The sequence below is a fragment of the Oryctolagus cuniculus genome, chromosome 14 (assembly GCF_964237555.1).
Source record: "Oryctolagus cuniculus chromosome 14, mOryCun1.1, whole genome shotgun sequence".
In the NCBI taxonomy this organism is placed as follows: domain Eukaryota; kingdom Metazoa; phylum Chordata; class Mammalia; order Lagomorpha; family Leporidae; genus Oryctolagus; species Oryctolagus cuniculus.
Window position 1 is genome coordinate 28,310,882 of NC_091445.1, and position 26,733 is coordinate 28,337,614.

The 26,733-nt window shown below is 35.4% G+C and overlaps 1 long non-coding RNA gene across 1 annotated transcript in view; it reads right to left on the reverse strand.

Moving 5' to 3' along the window:
• The window catches only part of LOC127492769 (uncharacterized), a 107,568-nt gene extending 91,440 nt beyond the window's left edge, over nt 1–16,128 (reverse strand). The window contains exon 1 of the long non-coding RNA XR_007922521.2: nt 15,185–16,128. This is a non-coding gene — a long non-coding RNA (uncharacterized lncRNA). The remainder of the gene's footprint in view (nt 1–15,184) is intronic.
• Nucleotides 16,129–26,733: the final 10,605 nt, after the last annotated feature.

A 26,733-nucleotide genomic window follows, 5' to 3' on the forward strand; every position in this document is an offset into this window, starting at 1 on the left:
GCTCCAAAAATTAGCACACAATGGCTGAATCCTAAGTCTCTGTCTAAAGTCTAGATCTTTGGTGTGCACTTCAGTATTGTATGCTCTCCACCTGGATATATCACAGGCCTTTATCTGAACATGTGAATGACTTCCCAGGTGGGCTCATTTTTCCTGTTCCACACTTCACACTTCTCTTTGTCCCATCTCCTTTTCACATGGATGTCAGAGCTGATCATACTCTACAATGCTAATTATGCTACTTTTTATTTTGCCCCAATGTGTGGAATAAAAGCTGCACTCCTTATCTGAGTCCACAAAGCCATATTGGATTTGAGGGTGGATGCTCTCCGTCTCCTTTCTGAGCCACAAGCTGTTTCACCCCTCATTTTCTTTGAAGGTGCTCTTCTTCCTTTTCTGACATGTCAGTCTCCCCCTGCTAGTCCCCTGATAAATATTTATGCATTTCAAGGTGCAATATGTTATATTCCCTACTACTTCACTCTCAGAGTATCAATCCTTTCATAATATTGAGTTAAATATTGACAGAGTTGACTCACATCAGCCTATTACAACTGGATATGGTGAGTTTCGTCAACAATATTATTGTGCAATTATGATGTTACTGTTCCAAGTATATAATAAGCACAAAAGAAATATTTCAGGAAATACACTTAGAAGACATTTATAATCTATTCAAAATAATGCTTCCAGTCTACCACCTTTGGAGCTATGATGATTGTTTTAGATATTAGGAAATCTCAGCTGCTCCACACACTGCATTTTCTGGCTGCAGAAGCTGGTTCAGGAATGGGCATTGACCTAATGCATTGACCTTTTCTGTTCCACCTAGGATTTATTTCACTGAAGCGTCTTTGATTTACATTTGGCTTACTACACTGACTTTAATCAAAGTCAGCTAGAGAATTAGTGGGCTGAGCCAAAAATATGAAAACAATTTCAAATACATAGATCTTATTTAACATGTTTTCGTTAGTTCAAAGTTGTATCCTCAGTAATCTACTTTTTGATTTCTGGAGCATCCTTTCCACATTCCTTCTTTTAATCTCCCTTAAAGTAGCTCTGTCCTTATCTTTTCCCACTGCATCATAATTAGTCCATATTTTGTTTTCCTATGGCTGTTGTCATTATTATGAAAGCAAGTTCCACTTGCAAGGTAGCAGAGTAATGTACAGATTTTTGTCTGAATTGGGCTTTGTCTACTTAAATCAGTCAAGTCTGTGTACTTTTCAAGAATGTTATATGCATGTTACAAGAATGTAAGTATTCCTCCTTTTCTCCCTATTTTGTCTGCGACTTCACAGTTTGCCTAAATTTTTCAGAAGACCATTTAAGTTTGCCTAAATTTTTCAGAAAGACCCTACAGCTTCCAATTAATCTAATCATTCTGATTTAATTGATGAATACAGTTCTATTACAGTGTACTCATCCTTGTCACTAAATGTAATGGCAGTTCTCTGTGAGTTTGGGATTGAAGTTAACATACAGACGAATACAGAAAATAGAAACTACTGTAAAATGGAGCAGGAAACCTGATGAAATCTCACTTGATCCCTGCCCTTATTCTAGAATTCCTCTCTAATGAGAGTCAGTTAGCCTGATGTGGATTTTCATTAACAATTCAAAGTTGTTCAAACACCCACAAGATTTAATGTATTTTTAAGCATCCTCTGATCTTCTGATTGATGTATATCATTAATAATACAATTTCTGCATCACTATTCATATTCTATCATTTATTTTAGAAATAAAAATTATCTGAGTATATAATACTATATAAAAAATTTTCAATATTCCTTTTCATAGTTGAGTACTACTCCATGATATAGCTAGGTCCTATTTTTGCTTTTCTAGTAATCAGTTAATAGGCATTGCATTTTTTCTACTTATTTGGTTGAGAATAAAATTACTATGAATATTTATATGTAAGCTTTTGTGTGAATTTATTTTCAATTCTGCCAGGTATATATCTGACAGTGGAATTATTATACAATATCATCACTGTATGTTTAATTTTTAAGTAACTTCTAAACAATTTTCAACAGTATCTAACACCATTTTATATTCCCATTAGCAAAGTGTGAGGTATCCGATTTCTCTACACCTCTTCAAACACTTGCTTTACATGGTTTTAATTATATAGACATCCTAGATGTTTGAAGTATCCTGCTACATGGAAATTCTGTGATGACATTATGGTAAGTGAAAGAAGTCAGAGAGATTCATGAGTGGTATGATAAAATTTCTATAAAATATCCAGAAAGTGTAAAGCAATAAAGACACAAAGTAGATTGTTTCCAGGGACTTGAGAGAGGATGGAATTTCAAGTGATAGCTAGTGGTTTTAGGATGTTTTTCAGATGGAGGGGTCATAAAAATAATCTAGAATTGGATAGTGGTAAATGTTGCCTAAGTTTGTGATATCATGAAAACCTACTGAATTTTCACATTTAAATTGGTGGATTTATTTATGTAAAGTTTTATATTATGTGAATTATAGCTCAATAAAAATAGAAATAAACCAGTTCGTAAAATGCAAAAAAAGATAGTAGATACTCTCTTCATTGCCAGTGTTTTCTATAAAGAAAGGAGATAAGGCAAGACAATCGCTACTTACGTGTTTTGAGGCTCAACCTTGGAAGTTCTCTGCTCTCTGAAGATAAACAGAATTTATAGCCCCTTACTAGCAGAGATTGATCCATTTTGGAAGCAGCCATGAACAACAGTGTAAAGCTAAGGTAAGGTATACTTGTCTGCCCAACATGGCCTTCATTTCCATCTGATGTTACACAAGATTGGGAGAAATCCTCAATGAACTGTGACTCCAAGTGTCCAAGATTCATGGAGATTCCACAAAAGGGGTCTGAGAGAGAGACTCATTTAGGGACTGCATGGAGGCCATTATCACAGTCAAAGTCATCCACAGTGCCACCAAGATGTAAAGGTAAAGCCAGATTGACCAGAATGCTGTAGCCCTCGACCAAGCCCAGAGATCAGAGTACATAAAGCACATGTCAATCCCTAGGCTAGGTTTATCCTCTAATATGAAAGCTAAATACTTAAATATCATAAAACTTTATAACATGAATGCCATTAATACATAGTGACCAGTCATTCAAGGGATCTTGTCACAACCAGAATGGCCAGTGTTGTAACTCATGATATAAAAACCAAGGTATGGGCAGACATTTCACCTGGTGGTAAGAAGCTCATGTCCCATGTTGGAGTGCCTAACCAATTCTAGGTTCTGGCTCCGGACTCCAGTTTTCTGACAATGCAGACCCTGGATGGCCACAGTGATGGCTCAAGTAAGGGGGCTCTTGTCACTTTAGTGATGGACCTGGACTAAATTTGAGGCTTCTGGCTCCAGCTCCAGCTGTTGCAGTGTCTTGAGAATGGACCAATGGATGGGGCTGAGCTCTCTCTCTCTCTCTCTCCCTCTCTCCTTCTTAAATCAACAACAAAAGCCTTTTCAAAAGCCAAGGCATTTTCTTTGGGTAAAAAGCTCATTTATATTTAAATGTTTATATTTAAATTTTGAGGATGGGGTCATATTATTAAATCAGTCTAATTCTCATCTTTCTCTATTTCCTATCCTTTGCAGTAGGAAATTGATTTAGAAGTTGGAAAGGGAGATGTGCCAGTTCCCTCACTCTCTTAGATATTACCTTATGCAAGAACAGAGAATGTGGAGGAGGTCTGAAATTCTGAGAATCCATTCAAAAGGGTGAATTACTCTGCTTTTCTTTTATGGGTCTGGACCAAATCTATTCTCTGGCATCTATATTCTACACGGTTGGAGCTGATTGCATGCATTTGTTCCTACCTCCCCTTGTTCAAAGTGGCCACTTTGTTGCATGAAGCTAGCCATGGGGAGAATATTCACACCACAGAAATCTGTAGTAGTGTCTTTCCTTTCTGGAATTACCCTCCACCCCAACCCCACTGTGGTATTGTTTGAGATTCTAGGAAAGAAGAACAGTTAGACTCAGTCATGCCCATGCATATAAGACTTTGTTGTTGACCAGGTAATTCTCTTGCATAAGAGAAAGAGTGGGTAGAAAATATCTCAAAAACTGAGCATTTAAGCAAAACATAGTTAAGGTTTGGGGAATAGGAATTAGCCTACAATTATCTTACTGAAAATCTTACTTTTGTTTTCTGTATACCCCTTCGGCTTGTGAGGAAAATTGGAGCAATTTTATCAAATAAGCTGTATTTTCACTGTCCATCTAAGAGCATGCTGAGTGATATCTTTTTCAGCAAGACATCAAAGAAATAAATGCTGTGTTGCAGATGTTTCAATGAAATATGTAAACAATAGCTATGACTAGCCAAAGGAAATACAAATGCTGTTGTTTTCTACTTTCTGAACCATAGAATGATGTAAAAATATCCCTACCAGAGGGAGGAATGGTGATATAACCATAAGTAGAGGAAGTCCCTGTTGATAGTGCATCTATGTAAAAGAAGGATTTTTGTAGTTGCATTAGCAACCAGATATCCAGGTATTTGTTCTCTGTGGAATGACACTACCTATTTTGTCACAAAATTAAGATAATCATAATTTGGCTTTCTGATGATAGATCTCATTCTGAGTGTCAAATGTTCAAGCATTTCTTCTGTAAGAACATGGTAAAATAAATTTTTAATTATTTACAATTATTTTACTTAGAGTAAAATATTTAAAATATTAACTTTAAAATTAATATCTACACATAATCTCTTTTCTCTTAATGAGATCATCTTTTGCTTATTGTCAAATTGTTTTATTTTAATCTATGTATGATCCAAATGGAATGACAGCCACAGTTGGATCAAAATTGGAATGAGGCTGTTTGTGTATAGAAAGCTAAAATGGATTTGTGCGAATGTTTTTGATTATTTAAGTGCTTAGATTTAGTAATACGTAATAAACTGAAGATTAAAATCTGAGTTATACTGTGCAGAATATTTTAGTCTAAGGAATTCAAATGAAAAGCAGCAATAATAAATTAGTCAGGCGTATATACATTCAACTACCCACATGATGTGTTTTTAAGAAATCATGTTGCTTAGTATCATATAAAAATTATGATTGACTTAAAGACTACTTTTTGTAGATAGGTTTTTTCCTTCTCCGAAATAGTTTCTATGACATTTCAGTACATTTATTCAAAATTACCACTAAAAACAACAACACAATTGTAAATAACATAATATCAAAGTTTCTCTTTTATATACTAAAGAATTTAAACAGCCTATGAAAAATAGAATTGAAATATAGATTTATTTTGGCTTAAAAACATCAGCCTTAAAATGTGGTATCATTAGTAAATTATAACATGTAATTAATTCACAGATGTGGAGTTATTCATAACTATATTCCTTCATTCAACAAAGTTCTATTGCTGTGAATAACATGGAACATATCTCTGCCATAAGAAACATTATTCTTAGAAATGCCAAATAGTAATATGTTTTAAAATGCATTTGCATCAAACAGTTTTTGGATCAGAAGTATCATAGCTATTAGAAACAAATAATCTTGTTTTATTTATATTATTTAAAATTAAAGAAAGTAATCTAGACAATTCAAATAGCATGCTATCTGATCTTCCTATTCCCCTCTTGCTGTTCTTAGAATCACGATTGTGGGACTAGTGTTGAGGCATAGCGTGTTAAGTCACTACCTCCAATGCCACATCTCATATCAGTGCTATGGCCTGCGCACCGCGCTGATCCGAAGGCAGGAGCTGGGTGCTTCTCCTGGTCTCCCATGGGGTGCAGGGCCCAAGCACTGCACTCCCTGGCCACAGCAGAGAGCTGGCCTGGAAGAGGGGCAACCAGGACAGAATCCGGTTCCCCGACCGGGACTAGAACCCGGTGTGCCGGCGCCGCTAGGTGGAGGATTAGCCTATTGAGCTGCGGCACCAGCCTCTGATCTTATTTAGACAAGGCCATCATCACAGTGGAAGTTCTCTCCTCCCTTCAGAGAAAGGTACCTCCTTCTTTGATGGCCCGTTCTCTCCACTGGGATATCACTTGCAGAGATCTTTCACTGAGTTCATTTTTTGTGCCATAGTGTCTTGGCTTTCCACACCTGCGAAACTGTCATGGGCTTTTTAGCCGGATCCGAATGCCTTCAGGGCTGATTATGAGTCAGAGTGATGTTTAGGGCGTCTCCCATTCTGTGAGTCTGCTGTGTATCCCATATCCCATGTTGGATTGTTCTCTCCTTTTCTTTTTTAACTTTTAATTAATAAATATAAATTTCCCGCCGGCGCCGCGGCTCAGTAGGCTAATCCTCCGCCTAGCGGCGCTGGCACATCGGGTTCTAGTCCCGGTTGCCCCTCTTCCAGGCCAGCTCTCTGCTGTGGCCAGGGAGTGCAATGGAGGATGGCCCAGGTGCTTGGGCCCTGCACCCCATGGGAGACCAGGAAAAGCACCTGGCTCCTGGCTCCTGCCATCGGATCGGCGCGGTGCGCCGGCCGCAGCGCACCAGCCGCAGTGGCCATTGGAGGGTGAACCAACGGCAAAGGAAGACCTTTCTCTCTGTCTCTCTCTCTCACTGTCCACTCTGCCTGTCAAAAATAAATAAATAAATAAATAAATAAATATAAATTTCCAAAGTACAGCTTTTGGATTACAGTGGCTTTCCCCCAAAAAAACTTCCCTCCCTTCAGCAAACCTCCCATCTTCCACTCCCTCTCCCATTCCATTCACATCAAGATTCATTTTCAATTATCTTTATATACAAAAGATCAATTTATTATATATTAAGTAAAGATTTCAACAGTTTGCACCCACACAGAAACACAAAGTGTAAAGTACTGTTTGAGTACTAGTTATAGCATTAATTCACATTGGACAACACATTAAGGACAGAGATCCTACATGGGAAGTAAGTGCACAGTGACTCCTGTTGTTGACTTAACAAATTGACACTCTTGTTTATGGCGTCAGTAATCACCCTAGGCTCTTGTCATGAGTTGCCAAGGCTATTGAAGCCTTTTGAGTTTGCCAACTCTGATCTTATTTAGACAAGGCCATAGTGAAAGTGGAAGTTCTCTCCTCCCTTCAGATAAAGGTTCCTGCTTCTTTGATGGCTCGTGCTTTCCACTGGGATCTCACTTGCAGAGATCTTTCATTTTCATTTAGGTCGGTTTTTTTTTTTTTTTTTTTTTTTTGCCAGAGTGTCTTGTCTTTCCATGCCTAAAATACTCTCATGGGCTCTTCAGCCAGATCTGCATGCCTTCAGGGCTTATTCTGAGGCCAGAGTGCTATTTAGGACATCTGCCATTCTATGGGTCTGCTGTGTATCTCACTTCCCATGTTGGATCATTCTCTCCCTTTTTGATTCTATCAGCTAGTATTTGCAGACACTAGTCTTGTTTATGTGATCCCTTTGGTTCTTAGTCCTATCGTTATGATCAATTGTGAACAGAAATTGATCACTGGGACTAGTGAGATGGCAGTGGTACATGCCACCTTGATGGGATTGAATTGGAATCCCCTGGTATGTTTCTAACTCTACCGTTTGAGGTAAGTCAGCTTGAGCATGTCCCGAATTGCACATCTCTTCCCTCTCTTATTCCCACTCCAATATTTAACAGGGATCAGTTTAAAGTTAAATTTAAATGCCTAAGAATAATTGTGTTTTAATTAAAGAGTTCAACCAATGGTATTAAGTAGAACAAAAAAATACTAAAAGGAATAAAATAGTAAATTGTTCCTCAACAGTCAGGACAGGGGCTGATCAAGTCATTGTGAAATGGACCCTTCTACAGGTTTCCTTTTAGGTGCTCAATTAGTTGACATAGATCCAGGAGGACATATGATATTTGTCCCTTTAGGACTGGCTTATTTCACTCAAGATGATATTTTCCAGATTCCTCCATTTTTTGCAAATGACCAGATTTCATTTTTTACTACTGTGTAATATTTTATATAGTATTGATTTTAGCTCCTATTAATTTTGAACATTCCAGTATTTCATCTGATTGGACTACTAATAGCATTCAATTTGTATCTGGTTCTTTTTAAAAAATATATTTAGAAGTTCATCCATATTGTGTATATATATATATATATATATATATTTCTTTTAATTTCTTATCACTGAGCAGTGTTATCTTATGTGTTTATAACATAACTAGTGATTTGACTGTTGATGAATATTTCTTGTTTTCTAATTTTTGGTGTGAAGTGAGCTGCTTTGACATTCTTGTTCAAATATTTTATTGTGTATATGTTTTCACCTCTCTCAGATAAAAACCAATGAAGACATATTCTAGATCATAGAATGGATGTAAGGTTAATTTTAAGAAACTTTGACAGCATGATTTCCATAGTGATTTTGCAGTTTTACACATTTCCTACAAAATATGAAAGTTCTAGCTATTCCACTTCCGTATTCTTTTTTGTTAAAGATTTTATTTACTTATTTGAAAGTCAGAGTTACATACAGAGAGGAGATTGGGAGAGAGAGAGAGAGAGAGAGAGAGAGAGAGAGGTTTTCCATCTGATGGTTCACCCCCAAATGACCACAATGGCCAGAGGTGAGCCATTCTGAAGCCAGGAGCCTTGAGCTTCTTCCAGGTCTCCCATGTGGGTGCAGGGGCCCAAGGACTTAGACCATCTATGCCACAGTGCTGGCCCTAGTTCATTTTTATCTCACACTTCTTTTTAAGGGGAGGAAGGACGGAGTTGCTTACTTGACAATAGATTTATTTAGACATTTGAAGAGAGAGTTGTAAAGTATTTATATATCTACTTTACTAAGCAATCGTCTATTGTTTACTATTTCCCTCTGGGGTAGGTGGTTAGTCGACTGGTTGAGACATGGGTGAAGATTCTTCACTGGAGAATCTGGGTTTGATGCCTACCTGGTTCAGACTCCTGACTCAGTGCAGACTCTGGGAAGTAGTGGTGATGGCTCAGTGCATTGGGATCCTGCCTCTGACAAGGAAGAACTAAACTGAGTTTCTGATCCCCACCCAGGGCTCTAGTCCCTGTCTTGGCCACTGCAGACATTTGGGGCATGCATCAGTGAATGGAAGTGCTCTCTTGCTCTCTCTCTCTCTCTCTCTTTTTCTTCTCTCTCAAAACTTTAAAAAGGATGTTTCTATCTTATTTGTTTGAGATTTACTTTGCAAAATTTAGATATGAACATATGCAGCATGTGATTCCTACTGGATCTATTCAACCCATTTGAACTTCTTCTATAGCTTTCCCAAATAAGAATTAAAGTAGATAATATTTTATGAAATATGGTTTTGCTTAGCGCCAGGCATGACTTGTGGTGCATTCCTGGGTAAAATGCTTAAATTCACTGTAGGTTGGTTTCTCTGTTCAGAGGATAGAAGTCATAATCCCCTCACACTTGTGAATCACTATATGATTGGTTCATGCAGTATGATTTCCACAGATTACTGCTTTCAGTGTTACCCCATTTATTTTGAAATGTTCATGCATGCTTAGCAGTGACAGAAAAACTATTGCAACTACACTTTGGAGAAGTACCAGTTTTCTAAACAAATTCTCTTCATATGTATGTTCAAGCACATGAAACTTGATTGAGATTGTGACTCTAAATATATGGCAGTAATTGATAAAGAGTTTGAACTCATCCTGCTCCTCTCAGACTTAACTTTGTTTTAATTATTACTTTTGTATTTCATTGAATCATTTACAAATTTGGATGTTTAAAATTGTTTAAAATATTAAGGTATGGAAAAATAGGAAAAACAAAATGCCTCAATATCCGATTAATGCAATGACATAATTTTCTTTTCTTTATAAAATAAATGTTACATTCTATTCAGAACTAAGGAAAACTATGAAAGTAAACTTAATTCCTTGGGCGAAATTTTGTGTAGAAATACATATTTTAGTCTTATACATTTTATGCTAACTTATTTACGTGATAAAGATATTTGCTTAATGATCATCTAACATAAAATTCACATAAATAATGTATTTTGAAGTCATCAAAATTATTTTTGTTTTTCCTTTAAATTTTTGAAAAATAATTTAGTGAATAAAAATTAGAAAATTAAAATTAGCAATAAATAAATAATATGACTAGTAATATAAACAGTTTTGAGAGGGTACATTTATTCTTTCAAAAGATATCACTTAAGCTGAATATTTCTATTTTTTCTAATTAGGTTATGATTAGAGTTTCTAATTTATAAGTTTTCTAATTCTAATATTTCTTATTTTTATTTATTTTTATTTTTGACAGGCAGAGTGGACAGTGAGAAGAGAGAGAGACAGAGAGAAAGGTCTTCCTTTTCTGGTGGTTCACCCCGCAATGGCCGCCGTGGCCTGCGCACTGCAGCCGGCAAACCTCGCTGATCCGAAGCCAGGAGCCAGGTGCTTCTTCTGGTCTCCCATAGGGTGCAGGGCCCAAGCACTTGGGCCATCCTCCACTGCACTCCCGGGCCACAGCAAAGAGCTGGACTGGAAGAGGAGCAACCAGGATAGAATCCGGCGCCCCGACTGGGACTAGAACTCAGTGTGCCAGCGCCGCAGGTAGAGGATTAGCCTATTTTCTAACTCTAATATTTCTAATTTGAATCATTCTATCTCTACAATTTCTAATTATACAGACAAAATGAATAAACTACTCATCTGTGTACATATAAATATATATATATATATAGCCATCCCATATATGAATATTAAAGTATGGGTTTAAATATAAATCTACTAGCTTTTCTACATTTTGATAATGGAACTGAATTTTTCCCTAGGGCAATATTTACAAATGTCTATTTTCTCCCTTTTATATGGAAAGGAAAAAAACTCCCCAAATCTTCATATCAAACATAAGCAACCTCAGTGTTTTCATGCATATTTTTGCAAATTACTCCCCTTTCCCTTTTCATTTATCTCTCTCATTATATGCCTCTGTTCTTACTACTCAACAATAATTATTTCATTTTTTGAGCAAAATATGCCACTAAAGAAGCATAAATTTGTATATGCATCATGTTGTAAAATGATATAAACCGATTCTTATAACTGTACAGGCTATTATTCTTTAAAATGGCATGAATAGCACTGGCATCCCATATGGGCATTCTTTTGTGTCCCAGTTGCTCCACTTTTGATCCAGCTCGCTGCTAATGCACCTGGAAAAGCAGCAGATGGCCCAAATGCTTGGGCCCCTGCCACCCATGTGGGAGACCTGGAGGAAGTGCCTGGCTCCTGACTTCTGCCTGGCCCAGCCCTGGACATTGTGGCCATCTGGGGCGTGAACCAACAGATGCAAGATCTCTCTCTCTGTCTCTACCTCTCCATCTCTTTAATTCTGACTTTCAAATAAACAAATAAAGCTTTTTTAAAAAGATGTATAAGTGCATTGAGATCACAGGAATAAATACAAGTGATTAATTGTACTGAATGATGATAATAGCTAATGATGACATTGTGTTCTTGAAAAACACAGAATGGAAGTTATGTTGTTACCACAATAATGATAAATATATGAGGCAAAGCATTTGTTAATTAACTAGATTTAACCATCCTACAATATACTATGCTAATTTATTCTTGAATTTGTTAGTTCCAAAACTAGAAAGAAGTATGGAAGATTCCAGCCACAATCATTCTGCCCAATTCATCATTGTATTTACTGATTTATGTTCAGTATAAATTGGAACTGAATAAGACATTTTCATTATAAAGGGAGCACATCTTCCATAAACACAGTATTATTTGTTTAATGTTCTGTTCTAGTATTCTACTGTGTGGTCTGTACTGGCATTAAAATATTTTCTTAGAGACCGAAGTTTACATAGTAGTAAGATGCCACTTGGGACAATTGTATCCCATATTTGAGTGACAGAGCTCAAATTCCAGGTTCACTCCCTGTTCCAGTTTCCTGCTCTTGAGGACCTTGGAAAGCAGCAGGAGATGGCTCAAGGCCTGGATTTCCTATCACCCATTTGGGAGATCCGAATTGAATTTCCAGCTTCTGGTTTTGTTCTGATGCTGTTTCAGCATTGTAGGCATTTGGTGAGTGAATCAGTAGATGGAAGCTCTCTCTGCATCTGCTAGGCCATCTTTGTTTCTGCCTTTTAAATAAGTTTCTTTAAAAAGACTCAGCTCATTTCACGCTTGTATTTTCTAGTTCATTTTTGCTATGTAGAATAACTTGTTCTTGAAATACAGCAAATGCAAGTATTTGGGTGGGATTCCCAATCTCAAAAACCCCATTAATGTTTACTTCAATGGTTAATACAAATGATTATTTTTATAAACTGATTTCCTGCTTTCTTTATTTTCTTTACTGTTGCTACACATATTTTTGTTTTTCTCATTTTTCCAAATTTAGATAAGAATATTTATTCATAGTATAGTTCTGTGTATCTGAATATTGTATCTGAATAATCTAAGTGGGCTTTTTGAAGTGGGCTGGTTTTAGTCATTTCATGTAGATTGAATCTGACATTTCAGCATGTTTTATCCCCATTGAAGAACAGTACACAGGATTTTTTGTTAAAGATATCTGAGGGTGTATTTGTATTACATCCATCCATAAATGACATATTGTTTAGAATGGAGCTATTACCAAACCACTTCTAATCTTCAAAACACTGTGGACATTATTCCATTGTACTTTGATATCTAATATTTACTAGGAGTAATCTATATTTAGAGTAATGTGTTTGTTTTATAAATTAGCTGTCTTTGTTTGCTAACAGGCTGTATTAAATGAAATTAATTCACCAGGTCTATCTAGGCAGTGGTCACATTTCTTTATTTTTCCTGATAATAATGACAGCTTACTTAATGAGCTTTTCAATGGGTTGGATGCTAAGGTCTTTCTTCTTCTAAATCATTTAATTCTTACTGAAAATGTGGATGGTAGGTAATATTTTACTTTCATTTATAGGTAAAAAGATATTATGGCTGTAAGGCCTCAAAGCTATCAGATCAAAGTTCCATCTAGGAAGTGGATATGCCTGAATATGAACCTTGGACCTGGGTCCCTCATAATACTTTTCCATTATGAAGTCTTATGTATTTTTTCTGATCAGCTATGGCAAGCCCATCATAATTTTGGCCATCATTTATGTCACATTTCTTTAACTTATGTAGACTAATATTTTAAGTTCTACCTATTCCCTTCATACTGCTGGCATTCATCTTTTGAACTCAGTATCAGGCTAAGTAGAAATCATTTTAAGCTGCAGATTTCCCATTCAACCATTGGCTGTTGTAATGATTTTCTTTTAATGCTCTGGTGTCACACTAAATAATTGTAGAAAACTAACATCTTACATGAATGCCAACATTTCCTTTTCTGTACCATAACCTCATAGTTGCTTAGCCATTGTTTCAGAAAGCTCTTATTTTTTCAATTTCCTTGATATCATGAAGGAGATCCTATGGAAAATCTGACTTTTGAGAAGGATACGGTGGCTCCTGGTTTTCATCCCCTTCTTTTTCTCACAATGTTCGTTTATTAGACTATATCACATTATCAAGGCTCTACTTCTGGGTGTGGTGCTAGCAGTCTCTTGACTGGTCACAGAATAAGGAGGATTGATGCTTTTAGTTTGCTTTCATGGGATTAGTTTGGAAGAATTTACCACTGATGGCATAGAGCTTCCTTTGACTACTAAGTAATGCAGTGTAGTGGAATGGGAGCGAGGATATTCTGGCTGAACACCATACAATGTGCTTGGTGACTTTTTATCTCTTAGTGACCTCTGCTTCCTTTTCAGTTCCTTAGCCTTTGGCCCAAATTTACAAATCAAGCAATGTCTTAAGGGCAAAGCAGTAAAGGATCTCAAAATCATCTGAATATGCTTTCTTCTCTCTGGGGATTGTCCTACTAAACACTGACTGCTTCTGTAGATCTTTTGCCAAGTTTTGTTCTCAAGTTTGCTGACTCTGCCTTTAGTTCCCTGAGAACACAAGTGCAAATGGAAAGTCATTTAAATCATGTGAAGAAAAGGTGATGAGACCTGTACCCCATCCACAGATAAAAAAAAAATATATTCTAAAACACTCATTAAAAGCAGACAATTGCATAGACCAGTCATACCTGTAAGTGGATCAGATGAAGAATATAAAGTAGATATAGCATGTTGAGAATTGTAATTTATCAAAATATTTAGTCATTTTGAAAGATTTTTAAAAAGAAATGAAGAGGGGCCAGTGCTGTGGTGTATTGGGTAAAGCCATTGCCTGCAGCACTGGGATCCCATATGGGCTTCAGGTCCATTCCTGGCTGCTCAACTTCTGATCCAGCTGCCTGCTAATGTGCCTGGGAAAGCAGCTGAAAATGACCCAAGTACTAGGGTCCCCGGCCACCCACATGAGAGAACTGGAGGAAGCTCCTGGCTCCTGGCTTCATATCCACCCAACTCCCTGCTGCAGCCATCTAGGGAAAGAAAGTGGATAAAGGGTTTCTCTCTCTCTCTCTCACTCTGTCTCTCTCTCTCTCTCACTTTCTCTCTCTCCTTCTCTCTCTCCTCCCTGTCTCTCTGACTCTTTGTGTCTAATTCTACCTTTCAAACAAATAAATAAATTAAAAAGATTAAGAAAATACATAAATCATTGTGGTATGATTTTTAAAAATATTGTTGAAATGAGAATCATTTGGGAAGAAAATAGAAGCAAAGGTAGAAGTAACAGGATAAATATGACTGAGTTTTACATTGAAATAAACTGCACAGGACCCAAATCTAGAATGCACTAAAATTGTTTTAACAAATGACACAAAGACACAATTAGACAAAATATTTCTAAATAAAGACATATTTGAAATATGAAACATATAAACAAATTTACTATTTAGATGGGAAAAGGGAAGAATAATTTCAATACCTATTGGAGTAAAAATAATGTATTTTAGTAATCTATCAAATATTGGAGGAAAATAAATGGATCTCAAACAGAAACGTGGAGACTAAAAAAACTGTATATGTTAGTTATAATGAAGAAACTAGAATGACAGTCATTGACAAAGATAATAGCATGTTATAAAGAAGTGAAATATGAAACTCAAGTCTTGGGGGCCATATCAATACTCTTTATCCTTCAAAATGAGAAACATGGTCTATACATATGAAAATGCCTAATTATTTTAAAGTATAAATTATCTGAGAACACTCTGCCATGTGGAAGCACTGTGATAAGTAATTCAAAGATATACAGTTCGACACATGCTCACTTGGACTTACCCCTAATGGTAGAGTAGAAATGTGCAAGTGGATTCCAATTCAATCCCATCAAGGTGGCATGTACCAATGTCATCTCACTAGTCAAAGTGATCAGTTTAAGTTCATAATTGATCATAATGATAGGATTAAGTGTCAAAGGGATCACATAAACAAGACTAGTGTCTGCCAATAATAGTCAATAGAATTAAAAGGAGAGAAAAATCCAACATGGGCAGTGGGATACACAGCAGACTCATAAAATGGGAGATGTCCTAAACATCACTCTGACCTCATAATCAGCCCTGAAGGCATTCAGATATGGCTAAAAAGCCCATGACAGTTTCGCAGGCATGGAAAGCCTAGACACTATGGCACAAAAATTACCTCAATGAAATATTTCTGTAAGTGACATCCCAGTGGAAAGAACGGGCCATCAAAGAAGGAGGTATCTTTCTCTGAAGGGAGGAGAGAACTTCCACTTTGACCATGGCCTTGTCTAAATAAGATCAGAGTCTGTGAACTCAAGAGGCTTCCATAGCCATGGCAGCTCATGACAAGAGCCTTGGGTGATTTCTGACATCATAATTGAGCATTTCAATTGTTAAATCAACAACGGGAGTCACTGTGCACCTAGTCCCATGTAGGATCTCTGTCCTTAATGTGTTGTACTATACGAATTAATGGTAAAACTACTACTCAAACAGTACTGTATACTTTATGTGTCCGTGTGGGTGCAGTGTGTTGAAATCTTTACTTAGTATATACTAAGTTGATCTTCTGTATATAAAGATAACTGAAAATGAATCTTGATGAAGAATGGGATGGGAGACGGAGTGGGCGATGGGATAGTTGCGGGTAGGAGGGAGGTTATGGGGGGAAAAGCCACTATAATCCAAAAGTTGTACTTTGGAAATTTATATTTATTAAATAAAAGTTGGGAAAAATAAAATTTTAGTGAGAACTAAAAAAAATGTCTACAGCAAGAAAGTAAGAATGCTTATCAAGCAGAACTAAAGTACCTGAAATTTGGTTTGAGTTTTCCATATATTTCATCTTCTTTTCCCCCTTTCAATTATTCCTTATACTCCATCCATCTCTTCTATGGCAGCTGTAATCATGCTCATCAATGAGCTGTGTATTGTGTGACACAAAGATCAGTAGTCAGATATCATTTCAGTTAATCTTACTCATAACTACTCCTGGATCCCCTTCTGTCTTGTGAGTATTCCTTCGAAGTTTCTTCTGCTAATCATTGTCTAGAACTATCAAAGTGAAAAAGCTCCAAAACCAATCCTTAAATGTATTTTCTTTTCTATTTTAGTTATTTTATCAGTCCCGGGGGGTAAAATTGCTTTCATCCTCTGGTGATTCCCAAATTTGTGTTTTAGGCCACGTCTGCATTCTGTGTTTCAAATATATATTGACTCAAATTGATCATGTTTGTGCAGGATAAATGGCTCATAATTAAGAGACCAAAAACTGAACTAAGATTTCCCCCTCTGTAACCTCATCATCACATATTCTCCTTTATCTCAGAAAATTTGAATCTTGTTACTTAGGCAGAATAAAAGAACAAAGAAACCACAATAATAATTTGCAAAAAAATACTTCATTGGATACACCAAGAGGTCATTACAAATTCTTTATATGAATTATTTTGAAAGTCTTTAATCAGACTGCATATGTCCTATAATTCCTTCCTGATTCCCTTTAATTCATTAATCCACTTTAATTTTGGAAAAAAGGTCTTAGTCTGTTATCAATTTTTAACATTTGAATCAGATGAGCAGTCCTTCCCTTAAAATCCCAAATAAATTTTTACATCAGATAAGAACTTGAAACTCATGATTTTATTAAAGATCTGATTATTTATTTTTGCTTTTATAGATAGCATAGAAGTACTGATATCTAGGAATAAATCTAGAAAATTTGATAATGATGTAGGACTAAAAACATGAGAAATGGAACAGCATGGAGAACCAGGACATAAACACATATATGAAAATTGAATTTGCAATATACATAGGCTGATCTTTAAAAAAAGAAAACTAAAACAATTTTAGTAAAATTAGTATTCCATGAGGAAAAAAATAAAATAAAATTGGAGTATAACATATCTGTGCCCTCCCCGCATCTTCCCCCTGCAAAATACGCATAGGTACCACAGCAGACTCCTACAAAAATTCTTGGTATATTAATGTGAAGGAAATAAATACAAATGTTTAATATGTTATAACAGAGTATCCTCATAGATTCATGAATCATTTCTTAAATAGAATACCAAAAAATATCAAGAAGGGAAATTTGTTATATGTAGCTACAATGAAACGAAGATAATTTTAATCAAAAAGCACCAAAAGTAATAAAACAAACCTGAAAATTTGGTAATCTAGTGATACATGCACATGATCCTAAAATTAAGATATTTAGAATAACAGAAAGCTACTACTTTTCAAAATCTGTGGATTACTCACCTTCACACTGCAGCTGGCGGCTCCACCCCACTATGCCATAACACCGGCCCCTAGCTTCAGCTGTGAAAATCTTCTATTCTCCAGGATGTAGCTAAAGTCATTTAGTTGGCTAAGCAAAAAGCCATTATAAAAGGGGGGAGGGATTATAAACAAAGTATGAATATGAGAGGCATATTTTATCGCAATATGATCACCTAGTGCAACCTGCTCTCTGACATCTAATGACTCACATATCTTCCATATGCCAACTATACTCAGTGTCATTCCACTTCCCCTAACATTTCATGCCATTATGGTATAAGATAAAGAATGCCACATGTAGATGATGTGTAAATGAAGATGAGTTTTTGGTGTGTGATTCTACATGTACAGCTTCCTCCGTGGTGTTTTGCTGCACAGAGGTCTTTAGCTTGGAAAAAAAAAATATTTGATCTACTTATTCTTGACATAAAATGCAAAGTCCAAGATGGGATAACCACAAATCAATATTTAAAAAGGGGTCACTTGTCCACAGAAGTTCCAAAATCTAGGTGGGCTCTGCTCTGTGAACTCCTGGCTTTGTCTCCAACAAGTCCCCTTTCTTGTTCCACAGGAAATTGTTCGTATTTGCAACTAGCTTCTCAACCTTACTGCATGCAGAAAGGTGGGCACCTAGAGACTTATTTATTTGAAACTTTCTTGGTCCCTTTTAGTGCAAGGTCTCATAAGTCCTCCGGAAGTTTTGTAATGTTAAAGTAAATTAAATTGGAAACTAGGCCTGAAGCATCCATAAACGGGCAAATCTAGTGAGAGCTCAAAAGTGATCTAAAACCTTGCTGGATTTGCAAACATAAATAAAACTAAACTTGAAATGTTTTTTCTAAAGTCCCATATTAAGGAAAAATGAAACTTAAGGATGACCATTCAGAAGCTTCTAACTTGTAGTTACATAACTGTGGTCATTGCAGCAAGCTAGTCCAAATCAGGCAACTCTGTAACTGCAGCCAATCAAATGTGTTCTTTTTTTTTTAACTTTTATTTAATGAATATAAATTTCCAAAGTACAGCTTATGGATTACAATGGCTTCCCCACCATAACATCCCTCCCATCAGCAACCCTCCCCTTTCCCACTCCCTCTCCCCTTCCATTCACATCAAGATTCATTTTCGATTCTCTTTATATACAGAAGATCAGTTTAGCATACATTAAGTAAAGATTTGAACAGTTTGCTCCCACACAGAAACATAAAGTGAAAAATACTGTTTGAGTACTAGTTATAGCATTAAATCTCAATGTACAGCACACTAAGGACAAAGATCCTACATGAGGAGTAAGTGCACAGTGACTCCTATTGTTGACTTAACAAAATGACACTCTTGTTTATGGCATCAGTAATCACCCTAGGCTCTTGTCATGAGCTGCCAAGGCTATGGAAGCCCCCTGAGTTCACCGACTCTGATCATATTTAGACAAGGCCATGGTCAAAGTGGAAGTTCTCTCCTCCCTTCAGAGAAAGGTACCTCCTTCTTTGATGACCCATTCTTTCCACTGGGATCTCACTCACGGAGATCTTTCATTTAGGTTTTTTTTTTTTTTCCCCAGAGTGTCTTGGCTTTCCATGCCTGAAATACTCTCATGGGCTTTTCAGCCAGATCCGTGTGCCTTCAGGGCTGATTATGAGGCCAAAGTGCTGTTTAGGACATCTGCCATTCTATGAGTCTGCTGTGTATCTCACTTCCCATGTTGGATCGTTCTCTCCCTTTTTGATTCTATCAGCTAGTATTTGCAGACACTAGTCTTGTTTATATGATCCCGTTGGTTCTTAGTCCTATCATTATGATCAATTGTGAACAGAAATTCATCACTGGGACTAGTGAGATGGCATTGGTACATGCCATTTTGATGGGATTGAATTGGAATCCCCTGGTATGTTTCTAACTCTACCGTTTGAGGTAAGTCAGCTTGAGCATGTCCCGAATTGCACATCTCTTCCCTCTCTTATTCCCACTCTTATATTTAACAGCGATCACTTTTCAGTTAAGTTTCAGCACTTAAGAAGAATTGTGTATTGATTACAGTATCTAACCAAAAGTATTAAGTAGAACAAACAAAAAAAATACTAAGAGGGATAACATATTAAGTTGCTCATCAACAGTCAGGGTGAGGGCTGATCAAGTCAGCGTTTCTTATAGTGTTCATTTCACTTTAACAGGTTTCCTTTTTGGTGCTCAGTTAGTTGTCACCGATCAGGGAGAACATATGGTATTTGTCCCTTTGGGATTGGCTTATTTCACTCAGCATAATGGTTTCCAAATTCCTAACAGGGATCACTTTTCAGTTAAAATTTAAACACCTAAGAATAATTGTGTGTTAATTACAGAGTTCAACCAATGGTACTAGAACAAAAAAATGTGTTCTTTTAAAAATATTTATTTATTTTGTTTGAAACTCCAAGTTGCAGAGAGAGAGAGAGGGAGACAACAAAGAGAGATCTCCCATCCACTGGTTTACTCCCCAGATGGCTACAATGCCAGGGCCAGGCCAGGCTGAATCCAAGCGCCAGTAACCTCATCTGGGTCTCCCCATGTTGGTGGTAGGGGCCCAAACACTTGGGCTACATTCCAGTGTTCTTCCCAGGCCACTAACATGGAGCTGGATCAGAAATATAGTAGCCAGGACAGGAACCAGTGCCCATATGGGATGCCCGCATCACGGGAAGTGGCCTTACCTGCTATGCAACAATGCTAGCCCCTCAATGAAATGTGCTCTTTCCTTTACTTAGGTATACATACTATAAATCCGTGTCCATGTGTTCCTTCCCTGGAGCCCAAAACCTCAGTCAGTTTTGTGTTTCCAGATTCGTAAATTCCTTTTTGCTCAAATAGATTTTAAACTTCATCATGCTTTAATTTGCCTTCTAATGGTATTAAATATTCTACTACATTAGAAAAAAAATAACATCTACAAGTGAGTTCATGCCTTTCTGTACTTTGGATTGTGGATTTGCTGTTGTTGACACATGACCATTATGATATTTAGAAACACTGTTTTTTGTTTTTTTTGTGTGTGTGTGTGTTTTTTTTTTTTTGTAACTGAGAAAGTTGTGTGGAAGTGTTTTATAGCTGCTCCATCATTTTGATTTTTCTAGGGCTACGTTTTCCTGGAGGCACCTTGGCCTTGACTTCGTTTATTATTCTGAGATTATTTTTTGACTGAGGAGGAAAGGATGAATGTTATTATTTACCATTACGGGAGGTCCAAAGCTAGACAGATTTACAAAACAAACAAAATCCAGAAATGTCTTGACTAGTTCATCTGTCTTGCAATCGTAGGTGGCTAAAGTAGCTACTTGGCTTCTTTGAACATTTTCCCTGGAAACCTTCCCAAGTTGTTGAAGTACATTCTCTCTAACAAGCTTTCATAGGTAACTATCTTAGTAATTATTTCACCAATATCTACCATGGATGCCCCTTTCTGTGGTCTCTCCTAGCGATTTCATCCCTGCTATATCTGGTCACAGACTAATGAAATATATGTCAGTTGTATATTATGACCATTGACACTTTCTGTTTCACTTCTTGTTTTGTAACAAAAATCCCTCAAACATGGTGGCCAAAACCTAAGAATTTTATTTTTATATCTGCTCAGTTGGGTGATTGTTTCTGGCCCCCTACTGTAGCTGAGGTGACACATTCGGCTATATTCATCACAGAGCAAAGTCTGGCATTAGAGTAGCTTTAGAATAGTTGAGATACACCTCAATCTACAGAATCTTTATGCATGTGATCATTTATCAGAAAGCCATCAAATTCCAAGTTATTTACAGCATGAAGACCAGCAACCAATAACAGTGTTCAAGAAGATAAGAATTTTTATAATATCCTTGTGAATAACCAATTGACCAAAGAAATGCACATGACTGAGCCTAGGAACAATGTATAATGGGAGTACACATGGCAGGAATGCAGGAAGGTGTGGGTTCAATATGCATCACTAACAGGACATTGCATTTGGTAAAAGTATACACTGAACACACAACTAAGGATGCATATCCAGACTAAAGGAAATCACATTTGGTTAAAGCATACACTAAGCACACAACTGGGGATATATAGCCAGACTAAAGAATATCTGTCCACAAACAACTAAAAGAACAACCAGCCTAGTCGGAAAAATGAGCAAATAAGTTAATGAGACTTTCATGAACACATAACACATATGGCCCATACAATAACAAATGATGCTTAAAATATTCAGTAGCAAATAAAATATAAAATAAACTCAAATTATGTGCTGTTACATTGTAAAAAAGACAATGTTAGACAAAGAAAAATGTAAATGAGGAAATTTGATATATAAGAATAGATGTTATTTACATAACTTGGAGCCATTGACAAGGAAGGGGAAAATTATTAATAAGCTGTTTTGAAAAAAAAATCAAAGTTACTCAATAATATGAGAATATCCTCAAAGAATATGTTGCTTGTTTATTATTGCCCCTAATAACTCATATACATGTCAAAATAAATATGTGTAAAATAACTTATAGAAGAGAAGAAAAATATTTGGGCACAATTAGGAATGTCCATTCTGAATTAAACATATTTAATAAATATGTGGCATATTTATATAATAGAATTCTATATAGTAGCTAAAATGATTGAACTATAGATATATTTAGATATATTGATCAGTATATCTTCTTAGAAACATAATTTTGATTAAAAGAAACATGTTACAAGTGAACATTTCTGGAAATTCCCAAACATTACATGGAATGTTAATATATGTAAAAACACTATAGATAAACTCAGTGAATTGAAAATAGCATTTAGGGTAATCATTACCTCCTAGTAGGAGGAGAAAGAAATATGCTTTTAGAGAATTCTTTGAATAAATTCCATTTATTGACCCAACTTTGTAAATTATTACTCATTATATCTATATTCTTATATTCAAAACCTTTTTATGTGGTTTGTATTTCAGAAAGAAAAAATATTTAAGAATGATCGATATCAAAGCTACACCATTGCATTATGTCTACCATTGCTAATATTGGAAAGCAAAGCAAACTATTTCAACACAGAATAGAAAAGAGAAATATTAGTTGAAATAAAGAGTTAAGAAGTATCTTAATAAAATATTAAGTAAGTGGAAAAATGCTCAACTTCAAAACATGATGACAAACATTTGAAGTTAAAGTTGCAGCTCTCAAAGGATAGAGAAGATCCCTGAGCATATAGATAGAAAACAATCATTCAAAGAAGGGAAAATTATGGCTTATTTCAGAATTCTCTACAGCAATATTCGTGTAACTGTAATTTAATGCTTATCTTTGGACATAAAATAAAATTGTTATTTCCTGGAGTTCCAAATTAAAAAAAAAGTGTAGCATAAACAATGAGATAAGTGTATAAATGGTTGAATGGCCAGAGAGAATGAAAATTAAATTCATTTATTTAAGATATGAGAGAAATCAAAGGGGAAAGAGGAAACCTCACCAAAAACTGTTTGCAATCATTGAAGTAATTCAAAAACTAAGAATAAAAAAAGTGGGAATTTATAGACTATATGAAATATTCTTCAATCATAGATAGTACTTTTTCTTTTAGGAATTTTGGGGTAGTAATAAAACTGTTAATCTACTCATTCTCTCTATTATATCCATGTTAAAATACATAAAATCATATGCATCCCAATTTTTTATCATTTCTCATAACTTTAAGCTTTCATTGTAACTTTCTCTGATTTAGACACTTGTTCTCAACTCTGGCTTCTTACTAGAGTCACATTGAAAAAACTCCATAACTCAGCCACACCATTCTGAATCACATGTCAGAACCTATGGAGAGGGTGAGACTCAGACACAAGAGTGATTCTCCAGCTGGTGGTCCATCACGTGGGCACACAGGGGTATATGTTTTCCAAAATTTACGTGGCTTTCATAGTAATTATATTTCTGTTCGTGATTCAGATTTTATTTTAAATTCACTAATCTTGTAATTTTTCTTTTGCTCCTTTTTTGTTTAAATGCAAGAAAATTATAATCATTTTTTCTTAAAGCTATATGCTGTATATATCTATATCTGACTCTATTCATCTATCTACCTATCATCTATCAATCATCTTTTTGTTTCTATGTGCAATTGAGAAATATCCTCTAAAATGTAATCGAATTTAGCAAAGACTGTCTTCAACTGTTTATATTTTGATGCATACTTTTAACTATCTTTACGTTTTTTATATTGCCTGACATTTTATAATACAAATGCTTCAGTTTTACAAAAACAATCTATTGCCTCAGGTTTATTTTCAAACTTAATATATATCTTCAGGTTCATACTGTCTTATAGTAGATAACTGTCATATCTAAATTTACAGCTAGAATTGTTATTTGCAAAAATAAGTATTTTTTCTAATGATTTAAAATCTTTATATTACAAGTATTTTCATAGTAAAATATCTATTTTCTGCAATTTCATGGCTGATTTTTATGTACATGGAAGTAGAAAAGGCAATGTTTGTGTTTAATTTTAACATTTTGTGGCTTAATTTTAACATTTCACAGCTTGCATTGGTAAAAATATATGTATCTATGATGTGTAGGTTAAATGGGTAAACATCAGGGCTAAAAGAAGGAAATGAATATCCATAATTAAACTTTTATGTTATACCTTGAGGTGGTGAAATAAATATGTCAATGACACGAGTGTTAAATGGTTGGTGTCAGCATCTAGAGTACAAATATTAATATCCTGAATTAAATGCCTATGTATTATATAAGATTTTTATGTAGATTTTCTTACAAGTTAAATTCCTTTTAGAGTTTTCCATCTTAGAAAATCCAAGGTCTTATTTTTTCCATTTTTTTGAAAACATGGTAAGAGGAGAGAATTGAAGAAGTTTAATTTACAGATTGTCTGCAAATTTTAAACAGTGACTCTTAAGTCACTTCCTACCTGTCATATTTCAATTTCCTAGTCTACCAAAAAGTTCAGTTTTTATTTCCTTCTCATTGTTAGCCCTCCTTGTCAGTCATTCTTAATCACTTTCATTCTAATGACAGGTAACACATTAAAAAGAAATAGACATACAACTTTAAAATTAAGAATGAGTCTAGGCAACTAAATTAATAAAGTTTAATCAGAAAATACTATTTTGATATTTTAGTTTAATCACAAGGAAGTTACTTTCTCTGTACAGTGTCCATGCTGTGATAGTAATAGGTAAAATTATTTAAACTCTCTTACTTTACATAAGTATTATGCAAGTGTTTGAGTGTCTTAGTACTTCAGAGAACTCCATCCACCAGACAACCCTGACTAGTGGACATTTCATGCAGCATTATCACAGTTTTACAACACAGAAATTCATTTGCAGCTACTTTTCAGTAAATCTATTTTAAAACAAGATTTGTTTTTCTAATGGTGTGGAAAAGGCAGATGGGAAATTCAAGGATCATATTGTGTCAGGGTAATGTTTATTAACTATGAAAATAAGTCAATTGTTACTACACTGCTATGATGATAAGACTAACCAGATATGACAAAACAATACTGGACTTAATGAAATTTAATTATATGCTGATTCCAAATAGAAACTCTTAACTGCATATCAATTATAAGGCATTATTTCTTCTCCAGTAGCTTTTACACTAGAAATAGATATCTATAGAACTATATATCACTATACAGATACACACACACAGTCTTGCATACATGGCATATACTTGCCACAAATTTTCTCTTGTTAACTTGAAAAGAATCAGCATTTGTAAATTCTAGTTGCCACTCACCAAATCAGTTTCCCCTCAAGATTTCTCCATTTTGATGACAACTCAAGCTTTTCCATTCTACTTTCATCAGGCCCTGGCTGCTCATGTATCCTGGCAACCACATGCAGTTGTTCCTTTGGCTCCTTGAAGCACAGGATGAGAAGGAAATTGCTAAAGCCAAGAAACAAGTCTTACAAAAAATTGTCATAAATAATAAAATATTTCTGAGTTGTCTTTGAGCTAGTAACATCCCTACCAACTGAATCAATAAGCTCTTAATTTAAAAGAGATTTGCTTTTTCTACCTAAATAAGAATGCCAGTTCACAAAAAGAAATGGATTTTTGGTTCTACAATAATGTAGTGTAACTCCACACCTCAAATGTGAATAATTCAAATACACTGACCAAAGATTTCTTTCTCTGAAGCTTGGGAAGAATTTCTGTTTTTAGGAATTTATGCCAAAACATATGTAAATATTGAAAAAAAAAAAAAAGAAAGTGAAGCCTGAAAATTAGTTTGTATATGTAGAGTAGTCTAGAAATGTTGTTTTATATTGTTCACAATATTGGTATTTATGGATACAGAATTATCTCAGGCACGCCACTCCAGACAGATTGACCTCACAACTGCCTCAATGACAATGAAATTCTATGCAGTCTCAATTACCATAGAATCCATACACATTCCCTGACTTGTTGGCTTCCAGTTGAGTGTCTCCAATAAGAAATAAAGGGCTTCAATAGGCCATATTCTGTTTTGCGTCTGTTTAAAAGACTAAAACACATACACCAATAGTCAACTAGTCAGTTTTATATACTCATTCCAGCCTGTAAACACATCAGTATACACTGATTACAGAAAAATCACACATTTTAAGGAATATTTAAAAAAATTAGCTTTCGGTATGTCAGAAAATAAAAAAAAATAAAATTAAATAAACAAAAAGGGAGTGAGATAGAAATCAGTGTAATAAAATAATAGCAAAGATTAAAAAACAAGAAAATCCTGAAAACTGTTCAAGTTTTTGTGGTTTTGACACAACTGATGAAAGAAGTATAGAACTAATAAAAGAAAACTATTTATGAAACAGAGATATAAAACTTTATGTGTTTTTAAGTTTGACTTGTTGAAATCTATTCATTTCCTGTAGAAGAAATTCCTGTAGTGGGAAATATAAGCAGAAGCTTGCATGGACTGTAAGCCACTAGACTCTTAATAACTGTGAAATTCTATTACCTACTATCCAGCTATCCTTCATGTCAACCTGCATGCATTTTTCTTATACAATGGATCTTATACAATGTTCTCAACAGAAACTAGATTTCTGAAGTACATATTGAC